At 41.1% G+C, this 14,346-nt stretch overlaps 1 long non-coding RNA gene across 1 annotated transcript in view; it reads right to left on the bottom strand.

The window, feature by feature from the left end:
* LOC111019513 (uncharacterized) overlaps positions 1–13,151 on the bottom strand; it is a 70,842-nt gene extending 57,691 nt beyond the window's left edge. The window contains exon 1 of the long non-coding RNA XR_015792256.1: positions 13,107–13,151. This is a non-coding gene — a long non-coding RNA (uncharacterized LOC111019513). The remainder of the gene's footprint in view (positions 1–13,106) is intronic.
* Between the last annotated feature and the right edge of the window lie 1,195 nt (positions 13,152–14,346).

The raw sequence follows: 14,346 nt of genomic DNA, 5'->3' as shown, positions 1-14,346 counted from the left end.
AGGCATGTCCGAAAGATTGCTTCCCACTGCCGAGGATTGATCAGCTCGTGGACGCCACAGCCGGGCACGAACTGCTCACCTTCATGGACGCCTACTCTGGGTACAACCAAATCAAGATGCATGTCCCAGATGAAGGTCATACCGCTTTCATAACAGACCAAGGTCTGTACTGCTACAAGGTCATGCCCTTCGGGTTAAAGAACGCAGGAGCGACCTACCAGAGAATGGTGAACAAAATGTTCGCCAAGCAGATCGGCCGGAATATGGAAGTGTATGTGGACGACATGCTTGTCAAGAGCAAGCAGTCTAAGTCGCATCTCTCCGACCTGGCCGAAGCCTTCGAGGTTCTGAGGGCATATCAAATGAAGCTCAACCCTGCTAAGTGTGCCTTTGGAGTCTCCTCGGGAAAATTCCTTGGCTTCATGGTAAACAACCGGGGAATCGAGGCCAACCCTGAAAAGATTAAAGCAGTGATCGAGATGGAGGCACCTAAAACGCTGAAGCAGCTTCAATGCCTCAATGGCAGGATTGCGGCCCTGAACCGGTTTGTTTCAAGGTCGACAGATAAGTGCCTCCCTTTCTTCAAGGTCTTACGAAAGAAAGGGCCGTTTGAATGGACAGCGGAGTGCGAGCAAGCGTTTCAGCAATTGAAGAGCTACCTCTGTTCGGCACCCTTGCTTGCCAAGCCCATGCCGGGGGACAGGCTCCAATTGTACCTAGCAGTGTCTGACAGTGCCGTCAGCTCGGCCCTAATCAGGCAAGAGGAAGCGCGGCAAAACCCGGTCTACTACACAAGCAAGGCTATGACCGAAGCCGAGACTAGATACCCTCAGATGGAGAGGTTGGCTCTCGCTTTGGTCACCTCGGCCCGACGACTTAGACCATACTTCCAAGCCCATACGGTGGTGGTGCTCACTAACTTGCCCCTTAAAAGTATCTTCCACAAGCTGGAAGCTTCCGGACGCCTAATGAAGTGGGCAATAGAGCTAAGTGAGTACGACATCCAGTTCGAACCCAGAACTGCGTTGAAAGGACAAGCAGCGGCAGATTTCATAGTCGAGCTCACACCACCTTCCGAGCTGAGCGAGTCCGACCTACCTTGGACAGTCTATGTCGACGGATCCTCCAATGAGAAGGGGTGCGGAGCCGGGGTCCTCTTGCTCAGACCAGGGGGTGAGCGATTTGAGTATGCCTTGCGGTTCAGCTTCCGGACTTCTAACAACGAGGCTGAGTATGAAGCATTTATTTCCGGCCTGCGAATCGCTCGAGCATTGGGGGCCTCTTGTGTTAAGGTCTTCAGTGACTCCCAGCTGGTTGTGAGCCAGATCAAGGACGAATACCAAGCCAAAGACACCCGAATGGAGAAGTATTTGGGCAAGGTCAGATCCTACCTCGCCCAGTTTCAAACTTACGAGGTAAGCCGGATTCCGCGAGCAGAAAACTCTAATGCTGACGCCTTGGCCAAGTTAGCATCGGCGTACGAGACCGACCTCGCCAGGTCGGTCCCCGTCGAGATCCTAGATAATCCCTCGATCTTAGAGCCAGATCTGATGGAGATCGGCGCTCCAGAATCCTCATGGATGGACCCGATCACGGACTTCATTAGGGGTAACTCACCACAAGATCCCAAGGAGCGCAGAAAGTTGGCAAGGCGGGCAGCTCGGTTCGTGGTCCGAGATGGTGCATTGTACCGACGTGGCTTTTCCCTGCCTCTATTGAAATGCCTAACCCCTGAAGAGGGCATGTTCGTCCTCAGAGAGATCCACGAAGGAGTGTGCGGCAATCACTCAGGCGCCCGGTCGCTGTCAGCCAAAGTGATCCGGCAAGGATACTATTGGCCGACCCTCAGCCAGGACGCCAAGAAGTTCGTTAGAACTTGCGACAATTGCCAACGCTACGGGGCCATAATGCACCAACCTCCCGAGCTGCTCACCCCCATCTCGGCCCCAAAGCCATTCGCGCAGTGGGGGGTAGATATCATTGGTCCTTTCCCTTTGGGCAAGGGCCAGACCAAGTTCGCTGTGGTTGTTGTGGATTACTTCACCAAGTGGGCCGAGGCCGAGGCACTCTCCCACATAACGGAATCCAGGGTCACGTCCTTTGTATGGACGAATATCATATGTCGCTTTGGTATACCGCAGGCCATAGTGACAGACAATGGGAAGCAGTTTGACAACGCCAAGTTCAAAGACTTTTGCAGCAAACTTGGCATAAGTCATCTCAGCTCGTCCCCCGCACATCCGCAAGCAAATGGGCAGGTGGAGGCGGTTAACAAGATCATCAAGCGAGACATCAAACTTAGACTGGACTCCAAGAAAGGCAGGTGGGCCGAGGAGCTACCAGAGGTTCTATGGTCGTACCGGACCACCCAACGAGAGTCGACGGGTGAGACCCCGTTCTCCCTGGCCTTCGGCTCCGAAGCTGTAGTCCCGGTTGAGATCGGCATGCCATCTGACAGAGTAGAGCATTATGAGCCTGCGACGAATGAGGATGGGCTGCTCCTCAACCTCGACTTGTTGGAAGAAAGAAGAGCAATGGCCCAGCTACGCCTGACGGAATATCAGGGCAGAATGGCCAGACATTACAATGCCCGCGTTCGACCTCGGTCCTTTCAAGTCGGACATCTGGTCTTAAGGAGGGTCCAAACGCATGTGGGTGCCCTTGACCCGGCCTGGGAGGGCCCGTTTGAGATCAAGGGCATAGTCCGACCTGGGACGTACATATTGGCCGATCTGAAAAGAGACGTCCTCGCGCACCCGTGGAACGCGGAGCACCTGAAGCGTTATTATCCTTGAAATGACAAAAGGATTTTCAATGCATCTGTAAAGACTGTTCCAAAGAATTATGATCGAAATAAATGTGATGATTTAATTTCATGCTTCCGAGTTCGACAAGAAATTAAATGGGGGCCACGGATTCCCACGCGATCGCATTCCAGCAGTTGGTTCAAATTCAATCCTTCGAAGCCTAAGGGTACGAGGTGCGATGCCAAAACCACTGACGAACTTAAAATTCAAACCTTCAAGGCAAAGGGGGCGATGTGGAAATTTCAAAATGATCAAGCCTCCGAACTTGGGGGTACGAGGAACGATATGAAGAATAGCTACGGACTTAGGATTTTAGCCTTTTTACCTTTTTAAGTTAAGGGTGAAATGTTAAAAATCCAGAGTTGGTGCAATGTATTGAACATTAAGAGATTCAAACTCAAACTTTCAAATTATTTTAATTAAAGGCGCGACCTCAAAAGTAAGAGGTGCGAGGTGACATTAGCTGCAGTTCAAAGGAAAAGCAAAGAAAAGAGGTTGCCAACAACAAAGTAGAAGCAAATGGGAGTCTCTTTATTGAATGAAGAGCAGAGCCAAGGCTTATAGACCTTGCAGCTCTGTCCTGACACTTACAAAACCAAAGAAAAGGGAGGAAGAACAGCGAAAAGCCTCGTGAAGGGTGGTCGCCTAAGAGTCCGCTTGAGGAGCGCCCTCTTGAGTGGAGCCGACCTGGTCCTCTTCGGGATCGGAGTAGTCAGAGTCCAGATCTCTGACATACTGTTCCACCAACGCTTGGGGGCCAGGGGTGCCGCCAGGACCAGACGCCCACTTCTCGGCATACCTCCTTTTCAGACCGCTGAGATCGATCTGAAGGTCGGGCATGTCGGAAGCAATGTCCTTCATGAGGAACTTGAAGCCCGCGTCAGAAAAATCTTTGGCAAATCCATCGAAGTCAGGATGTTGCCTAAACGATTCCTCTAGTAGGACTCCATTGCTGAGGCGCTCCTTCGCCGTCTCCAGCTCGGCAGTCGCATGCTCCAGCTCCTTATCCTTCGCTTCGAGCGCCTAGAGCATGTCGTCCTTCTCCTTCAGGAGCTGGAACTTCTCCCTCTCCAGGCCCCTGGTAATAGCGTGGGCAGCTCGGAGTTGGGCCTTGCGCCTGTCCTCTTCCTTCTTCAGCAGCTCGGCCTAGGACTCCACCTCGGCCTTCAAAGTCTCCACCTCAGAGTGAGCCTTCAGCAGCTCATCCTTCATGGTGGAGGAAGCAGCCTCCAAGGCAGCAGAGAACTCCTCTTTCTCCCTCGCTGCCAGAACTTCCCTCCAATCCAGCTCGGCCTTTACAGCCAGAGCCGATTGAATGGAAGCAACGAACGTCTGAGAAATGATACAAGGAAAAAGTTAGATCGAACTACCTGTTGGGCGAAATCAAGCAAAAATGGGGCACTAGTCTTACCTCGGCGGCGTAGTCGATGGTCCTCTGCAGAACGGACCCAGGGTCTCACAAATTTGGACGCCCTCCTTAGGCAGCGGTCCAAACTTGCAGCTGAGATGCGGGACACCTGGTCCCTCACCCCGGAACTTTATGGCTCAATTCTGAACCGTGACGTCACGTCGGACGTCCCGCCCATCCTGGCCGCAGGATCGTCCACCCGATCTGCGAAACTTGCAGGCCAGACCCTGCAAGCTCCGACCTCCGAGGGGGAGATCGCCTTCTTTTTCTTCCTTCTTCGCTTCGGAGGGGCTTCCTCCCTCGCCTCCTCGCCCAAAGGCAGGGCGTCCGCCGCCTCGGTCTGGGCGTCCACCGCCTCGGTCTGATCCCTGGGGCGCTTCTCCCTCGAGGGACCCCCAGAAGACTCCAGCTCGATCACCGGGGCTGGATCTTCCGAGGCAGGCCCTACCACGGCAGGGGTGGCAGGTTTCGAACTCTGGGCAGCCTCAAGAGCATGGGCTCGGCCCTTAGACTTGCGCTTCACGCCGCTTGTAAATCCACAAACTATGGCTGCGAAATAAAAACAGGGGTCAACACAAGGTTAGAGGAAAAAGGGGGGAGGCAAGCTTGGCATACCAAGTTCAGAGTTCGGCCTTGAGGATTCAATGGGACGAACTGCAGGGTTGTAATCTAGCAGCCCGGACTCAAGCAGCAGTTCGTCAGTCACCAGGGTTCCGACCTTCCTACCCCTCGGAAAGCGCTCCTTGTAGTATTTCAGCGTATCGAAGGAGGCTTGCGTAAGCTCGGGGACTGGTCGGATTGAAACTGCACGAAGACAAAATTCGAGTTAGACCTGAATGACAGAAGAAAATTACGAAAAGTAAGAACTACTCCGTACCTAGGTTCCCAAACCTAGTGGGGACGTCAAAGAAGGAACGACCTGACTCGTCCTTTGCGAGCCATTCCCCGGAAGCGTGGAACCACTTCCTCACCCATCCCTTGATGGAGGTCGGCCCCTTAACTATACCGCCTGCGCCTTTCCTTGCGCACATATAGAACCGACCAGGCTTCTTAGCTATCCTTTTCGCCTCGAAGCACGCGAGGAGCTGGTCTACATCCAACAGCTCGACCTCCTCACTATCCCGAGCTCGTAGCCAAAAGAGGATGGCCAAAGCGAAAATGACACCCCACCCATTCGGGGCCACTTGAGCCGGAGCCAACCCAGTCCGGAAGAGAAATTCTTGGACAAAAGGGTGAAGGGGAAGTCTGAGGCCGTACTCAAACATTTTGAAGTAGAGAGTGACCCATCCCTCTGGAGGATTGTCAACTCTCTCCCCTCCTCTGGAAGCCTGAGGAGGATGTTCTCAGGGATAGCGAACCCCCTACGAAGGGATCCGAGGTAGTGCTCAGGTATCCTAGAAGGGTATTCCAAACCCGACCTGAAGTGGAGGCGTCACTATCCTCCCCGTCATCGGAGATTCTAAAGTTTTCTATCTCCTCGAGCCCGGACTCTAACCTACGAGCTAAATCGGATCCTAGGTTGCTGCTAATAGAGGACGACATGGCAATTACGTTCGAAAGAGAGAGGGAAGAGACCGACCTACCAAGGGTTCGAGCTGCCTCCAGATCGAACTCCAAGAACTCAAGGAACGTAAGGTATGATCTGAAGGATTGGGGGCATTTATAGCCTGTCGGAAGAATTTCCCCACCGTACACGTGTAATCAACGAGCGGCTAGGATCCTCTATGAGATCCGAAGCGTCGGAATATTTGAATATTCCGACGATAAATCTTCCGCGACGGTTGTATTTTCCCACGAATAGGAAGTCGCCACGTGTCCAAAGCAAGTCGAATGAACTTCTCTGTCAGGTCGAGATCGGACCAGACAGAGAGGGGGTCAATGTTTGGGGAAGGGAATACCCTGGACACGTGGAGGACCCCTATTGGTGCTCCAAGATGGCTCATGAGTCATGCCCAGCTCGGATAGCCGAGATGACCGCCACCAACGCCGACAAATGCTAAGTATGAGGGCCGAGGTGGACCTGGCCCAGGTCTGACCTACCGGGGAGCTCGGTATGGGCCGAGATGAGCAACTGTCTGCGGCGTGATTATCGGGCGTAACCGTCTCCGGAGATTACCGGGTGTAACCGACGGTCCCGAGATTACCGAATGTAACCGTCGCTAGATTAGCGGGACCACCACCCATAAGTAGAGGACCTCACTCCCCGATCAGGTACGAGGATTTCTGGCTTCGAACTAAACTTGGAATCCGACCTATACTGACTTGATCGTCGGAGTGCTCACCTTTTTGTGCAGGTCCGCCCAAGTGTTCAGGCCGGTCCGGAGGCCGAGTTCGAGCTACAATCAGGAACACATTGTTGTGCACATCTTTGCATAAACACTCTCTATTGTATTAAAAACGTGTTTGAGGAACCTATTTTAGTAAAGATTCTTAGGCGACATATTCGAACTGGACTATGTTCTTATATGCATCAATTTTTGTATTTCAACAAAGAATGTTAGACGAGCTGATAACCAAACAACAATGTTCAAATTTTAGTCACAAATTCCCAGAAACATAGAAGGGGACAATTGAAACAGCAAACAAAATGTCCAAATATTGATTTATATTTGATTTGAAGCTATAAAATAACATGATCAAAGTGGGAAGATTTTTGCAGATTTTGGTTAAATATCCAGAGCTATATCTGGAGTTCAGTTTTAATTTCATATTTCATGGTTAAGAAATGTTGGTCACAGTTTAAGATGAATTGGACTTCATAAATTGAACGTCCACCGAAAATTAGTTTATAGGAAGACTTATGTAGTATCAGTCTGATAATATGATATATTTTATATTTATCATATATGTCTATCAAACATCCGGATGTAGTTTACATCTAAATATAAGTAAGTTATGTTAATCTATTTTATGTTGATGTGAGTTAAGATTGATTCTTGTCTTAAATTGTGTCCGTATTGAGCATTTGATAAGAAGTTATTTGATTATAGAGGATATTTTATTAAATTAATTGTTTGTATCATCTATTGGGATATAGAATTATAAAGAGTATTATTATTTGAATCAATTATATGTTCTTTTAGTTTGTAGTTAGCTTGATGACCATGTAGTATGTTCCATTGTTTTATGTAGGTATATATTACAGTAGTACATTAACATGGTAAGAAGTAATAGGATACTAAACCTGTATTTCTTAATCTTAGCTCAGAGGTATGTAATATTTTCCTTATACTATTATTAATATTTATATAGGTTATAAGTACAAATTTTCCAATCGGTGTACCCATTAAAGAGCGGTGAGGAAGAAACAATTAAAAATGATGCTGACATTAAAGTCGTCCGTTTACAAAAAGTTGTTTGGAAATATGTCATGGTACAAAAATTTGTTTACCACAACAAGCCGAAAAAGTTGAGACTGAAGTTATTAGATGTGAACCAACAGTGGAGTTTCTAGATGAAGATGAAGTCATAAGAACTTAACTAGTTTCTTGTACGGTAATACATATACATTTAAATATTTTTTATTCTTTAAAAAGATACATAATTAATAATGATAAAATATGTTATGATCAGGTAAGTGTCGATATTCCTCATATCCAGAAAATAATAAATAATAAAAGAAGTAATACTCGATACTGTAAACAATGGAAGAGGGAGAAGGAAAGCTAGAGAAGAATCTGAGTTATTAAAGTGTTATTAGTCATTTTATTTATTTTAATTTTGAATTGTGTAGGAGGATGATATTCCAATAATTGAAAGATTGAATAAATTAAAAAGTGGTTTAAAAAAATAGAATGAGTCAAATTTTAAGACAGAGATGATATAATCAAAGAAAAGGTGATTATGGTTTTTTAGGTAGGAGTATATTTTTCAGAAATATTCATTATCTTAATATTTATTGAATTACTAAAGGTTAAAAAATCTGGACCTCGTCAAGATAGAAGAAAAGAGAGAAAATATGATAAAAAGAACTTTATTGGACAATACAGACCTTGAGGTATGTATTATATATCAATGGAGTATATTATATTTTTAAAATATATTATATGTATATAATTACATAGGAGGTTTAAATTATGTTCAGAATGCTTCATTGTTACTTTTAAAGGACAAGTCCTTAAATAGGGCATAAAACTTCAATATATTCAAAATTAGAAGTGTTGAAGATCATTAAGGACGTTTTGTCAGAAAAACATCTCATAAAACTTAGAAATACTTATTTTGGTAAGATTTTAGATGTGAAGATTAAAAAATATCAACTCTACCTACTTAGCCACATAATTAGAAGATAATGTAGTCCTTACCCACGAGATGAAATTAATTTTAACTTTGAGAGCAAGGTAGTAGACTTTGGATTAAGAGAGTCTAAGACTATTACTGATCTAAAATGTGAAGAACTACCTTGTGTAGACTGCAAAAAACTTAGTGTGAGTTTATTGGAAAAATATTTCAATAATTCAAAAATCCCTGTGAATAGAGCAACAATGAGCAATATGTTTATTTCAATGGATGGAGTGAAAAAGAAAGACAGGATTAAGATGACTCAATTATTTCTGTTGGATAAACAAAGAGCAATAGGAATTGAAGTAGATTATATTAAGCTTCTTGATGACATTGAACAGTTTGAGAACTATCCGTGGGGACGTGATTGCTTCAAGGCAACAATTGAGTATAATAAAGAAAGCAATTAAAAGCTCTAATACATCTCTTGTGGGATTATCTGGAATGCTATTAGTATTGCTTATTTGAGCCTACGAATGCATACCATTACCTCCTCGAGGGAAACCAAATATGCGAAACACGTATCTATTAATATACCACTAATGGTAAATTGGGAAGATAGCGTTAAACGAATGATGAATGAGAATATAACTGTTAACGAAAAAAAAGAATAGTGACGGTGATGAATATGGGGGAGGAAAGGATAGTAACAATGATGGTTATGAGGGTGGTGAACGACATGCAGAAGAAGATCACCAGAAGAACATGACATGCTGAAGATCACCAGAAGGAAAATGCATCAAAGAATGGTATAGCGACTTTTGTTCTTCTAGTGATCTTCTTCCACATGTCGTTCACCACCTTCATTACCATCATTGTTACTATCCTTTCCTCCCCACCTTCTTCACCGTCATCATCCTCTTTTTCATTAACAGTTATATTCTCATTCACCATTCGTTTAACATTATCAATCTCATAGAATAGTATATCGATCTTGCAATTCATGATCTCCAGACTATTTTATATCATCTCTTTAAATTCCTCCAAAAATGGAGGAATATAGTTTTCTTTTGATTCAAAAGAAGATGACTTGCTATTTAACGGTTAAAAACTGTTGTTTTTCCTGTAACTTGTGTCTCCTCATCTTCTTCGAACATATTTTCAAATTCAAACTGCATTAAAATTAACATAACAATATTATAGTCATTAATATCTAAAGTTAAAATATAACTAAAAGCTAATCAATAAAAAGATTACCTCTTCATTCTCAAAAACTTTGATTGCTATATCTTTCCATTCTGATTGTGTGCTAGTTTCCCAATTTACCATTAGTGGTATTAAGATACGTGTTTCGCATATTTGGTTTCCTCTGAAGAAAGCAATGGTATGCATTCTTAGGCTCAAATAAGCAATACTAATAGCATTCCAAATAATCCCACAATAGATGCATCTAAGGCTTTTAATTGTTTTGTTTATAGACTCAATTGTTGCCTTAAAGCAAACACATCCCCACAAATAGTTCTCAAATTGTTCAGTTTCATCAAGAAACTTAATATATTCTACTTCAATTCCTAATACTCTTTCTTTACCCAACAAAAAATTAGACAACATAAATAATTGGGTCATCTTAACCATGTCTTTCTTCATCGCTCCATCCATTGAAGTAAACAAAGTGTTTATTGTTGGTCTCTTCACAGAAAATTTTGAGTTGTTGAAATTTTTCTCGAATAAACTCCACTAAGTTTTTTGCAGTCTACACAAGATAGTTCTTCACATTTTAGACCAGTAACAGTAATAGTTTCGGACTCTCTTAACCCAAACTGTATCACCTTACTCTAAAGTTAAAATTAATTTCATCTCCTAATGAAGGACTACATTGTCTTCTAATTATGTGGCTAAGTAGGGGCAATGTTTTAAAAGGCTAAAGGTGGCCTCGAGACTTTTCCTCTTGAAGAGGCAAGACATAAGCTTCGAGGCGGTATGAGGCGTAAACCTCAATTTTAATTAAAAGAATTATACAAATCCAAAATTTGTATGATCAAGTAATGCTAAACATAATAGTTATATAAAAGTATAAAAAAAATCACCTATTAATTGCCACTTAAATAAAAATCCTAAAAGAAGATCTTAATATCGCTACTATTATCACTAGTACTATTATCAATAATAAGATTGACTTATTCTATAAAATTTGTCTCCAATGTTTTTAAAGTCTAGGTAGTATAATTAGAGATAGATTGAATGGTCAACTACATGCATTCCATATGCAATGAAACTTTTATATTTGTAAGAATTGGGCAAATTACTAATATTATTCTAATCATTACACAAGGCGTAAAGACTTTAAGCCTCAGTCAGTCTTTAAAGAGGCGTAAACCTCTTCCATGAGAGGTGTAAGTCTCGAGGCTAAAAGTTTGAGCCTTGCCTCGAGGCTAACCTCAAGGTGTAAGCCTCAAAAGCCTTTTAAAACATGGAATAGGTGGGATAGATATTTTTTAATCTTCACATCTAAGAATTTACCAAAACAAGTATTTCTAAATTTTCTTAGATGTTTTTCTAAGAGAACGTCTTTAATGGTCTCCAACACTTCTAATTTTGAATATATTTGAAGTTTCATGCTATTTAACTACTTGTCCATTAGAAGTAACAATAGAGCATCCTTAATATAATTTAAATCTCCATGTAATTATATACCTATAATATATTTTAAAATATAACATAGTCCATAGATTATATAATACATACCTCAAGGCCTGTTATATCCAATAAAATTTCCTTTATCATATTTTCCTTCTTTTCTTCTATCTTGACAACGTCCAAATTTTTTAACCTTTTGTAATTCAATAAAGATTAGATAATCAATATCCCTAAAAAATATACTTCTACCTAAAAAAGCCATAATCACATTTTCTTTGATTATTTCATCTTCCTTCTTCTTCGCCTTAAATTTTGACATATTCTTTTCGTTTTGTACTCAGAGCCAACAATTGGCTGCCGGATTTCGTCCCGCAACTAGAAGAAGATCGCTTCGGGGGTCATAGTGGTGTGGCTGAATGTAGAGCAGTCCGCCCCTACAGCATTTGATCAATGATTCTTTTTTTCTTCGGAAGATGGTCAAGGTAGCTTGCTTCCAAGCCACTGCACTAGATGCGCATGTAGTCGTAGTAGTCGGCTCAAAATGCCTTTGTTCTATACTAAAATACTACTTCGGATGAATGGGGTTTTTGCTCTGCAAAATAAGGCAGACGAGTATACCATTAAAGATTTTTATGGTTTTCTCGATTTCAAGCCCATTCCTTGTGAGAAAGTCACCAATATATTAGGATTTCCCACTTTTTAATTTATTCAATCTTCCAACTATTAGAATCTGATCCTCATGCACAATTCAAATACTATTTAAAAAAAATGACTAATGACCCTTTTAATAACTCAGATTCTTCTCTCGCTTTCCTTTTTCTTACTTCTTCTTCTATTATTTTCTCGATATGAGCAATATTGGCATACACCTTAGCATATTTTATCGTTATTAATTATGTATCTTTTTAAAGAATAAAAAATATTTAAAGGTGTATGTATTACCGAACAAGAAACTAATTGAGTTCCAATGACTTCATCTTCATCTAGAAATTCCACGGTTGGTTCACATCTAATAACTTCAGTCTCAATTTTTTTCATCTTGTTGTGGTAAATTGACTATCCGCGTGGTCTTCCTATACCATTTTTTTTTTCCAAACAACTTTTTGTAAAAGGACAACTTCAGTGTCAGCATCATTTTCAATTTTTTCTTCGTCACCGCTCTCTATTGGGTACACCGATTGGAAAATTACAATTAGTATAAGGAAAATATTGCATACCTCTAAGCTTAAGATTAAGAAATACAGGTGGACTTGTTGTATGATTTGTTAAGTATCCTATTACTTCTTGTTTCCTTTGGAGTTTAGGTAGTCGTTAATGTACTGCTGTAATATATACCTACATAAAACAATGGAATATACTACATGGTCATGAAGCTACCTACAAACTAAAAGAAGATATAATCTATTAAAATAATAAATATAATCGATTCAAATAATAATATTTTACAGTTGTGTGTGGCATAAACTTGTAATGGGTTATTGGGCTCAATTTCCCAAATTTCAGTTTATGCGACTCTACAAATTAATGTGCGGTGACATCTGTACTTTAATTAAGTTTGTTTAACATAGTAATTCTATTACATTTCTAATATCTTTTTTGTAGGATAAAGAGAATTTATCAAATTCACCCACCAACAAAAGAATCAACTCTTTTTTTCGAGTTTGATATTTCTTTGACAAAGAGCATCCACTTCAAGTGGTATCATTTGAAGCATATTCGTCTTTTCCATTACATATTAACTGCGAATTATGTAATGTCTTTAATAAACAGTAAAGAGCATATAATAACAGATATATTCCCCCAGAAGAATTAGATGGATAAGATTTTCCAGAAAGCATTAAGATCATGAAGAACAGTACACAGAACTAAAAGAAAGCATCAAGATGATCAACAAACAACAAACAAGTATGTCTTGTTCTGTGATGCAGAGCAAAGGAAAAGAGAGAATGAGAAAAATGATGGGTAATATTCTGATAAAATAGAAGATGAAATCAGTGATTGATGAAGGAAATGTGTTTGAGATTAGAGCTCACCTGCTTCCAAATTAGTGAACTGTAAGAGAGAGATGATCACTGAGAGAGAAAGACGACGCAGCCGAAGAAATTGAAGAGAGAATTTGAAAACTAAATAAATTAGGGTTTGCCGCTCGGGGCTGGGCTTTGCAAACTCCTTTTCTTTCTTCATTTTTCTTCTGTTCCTTTTTAATTTTTCAATTTTAAACTCTTAAGTGTGTTTGAGGTCGCCCAAAATCAAAATCAATTTTCTTTTCATTAGTCATATTTGGTAAATTAAAAATTGATTTTAGAAAATTTTAAATTCACTTTAAATTTATTTTTTAGGTATCATAGTAATTTTAGAAAATCAATGATACTTATATCTTTTTTCTTTTTTAAATAACTAATTCTACCTTTACAAATTTATTTGTAAGGTCATTTGGCTTGGCTTCCTCTTAGAGCATGATAGCATCTCAATGCTACCGCCTGGGGCCTTTTGGCTCTAGATTATGTTGCAGCACTCCTTTGACTCGTTTGGACTATTGTTTTTCTTTTTATCTTTATCAATTTGATTTCTCGATTCTTCTTGATGCCTTATTTCTACAAAACAACATTTCTAAGCGTATATTTATCATAAGGAATCGAAAACTAGCAATTAATTCCACTATAATGATTATAAAATATAGCCCATATCGAAAATTAAAAGATAAATATTAATCCAAACTTAACATTTTGCTTGTCTTCAAGCAAATATAATAATTTAATATAAAAAAAATCAAGGATAAATATGGGTGTACATTTTTCATAGCAAATTCTTCTAAGTCATGCTCATCTACATCTTATTCACTGTACCAACTCCCCTTTCTACTCTCTTTCCTTCCTCTCAATACCAAAAATACGAGTAAAGTTAACATGCATCTATGAGATCAATCAAAATGAGAATGAGGAAATAAGCAACAGTAAGATGTAATTTGTAGAAAAACTCAAGCACCTAATCAATTCCTTTAGATACAATGCAAAAGACTTGACACCCTCACGGGAATCACTCCGATCTCTCAATATGATCTAGGGTTCTTTTTACTCTTAAAACCAAATATAGCATGTTATTACCATAAACTTGCAAATGAGACTTTAATAATGGTTGGAAGGGAGCTTAGGTGAAGGTGGGATAAGAGGAAATTTATAGGCTCAATAATCTAGACCGTAGAGATATTAAATTACATAATAACATGAAGTTCATCGTATTCCAGACATCTTGAACTGTCCACCCATATCTTCG

Source organism: Momordica charantia (assembly GCF_013281855.1).
Source record: "Momordica charantia cultivar OHB3-1 chromosome 1 unlocalized genomic scaffold, Mcharantia_2.0 BLBB01000001.1, whole genome shotgun sequence".
Taxonomy (NCBI): domain Eukaryota; kingdom Viridiplantae; phylum Streptophyta; class Magnoliopsida; order Cucurbitales; family Cucurbitaceae; genus Momordica; species Momordica charantia.
Note: the sequence above shows the minus strand (reverse complement) of the source record. Positions and strands in the feature narration are given on the sequence as shown.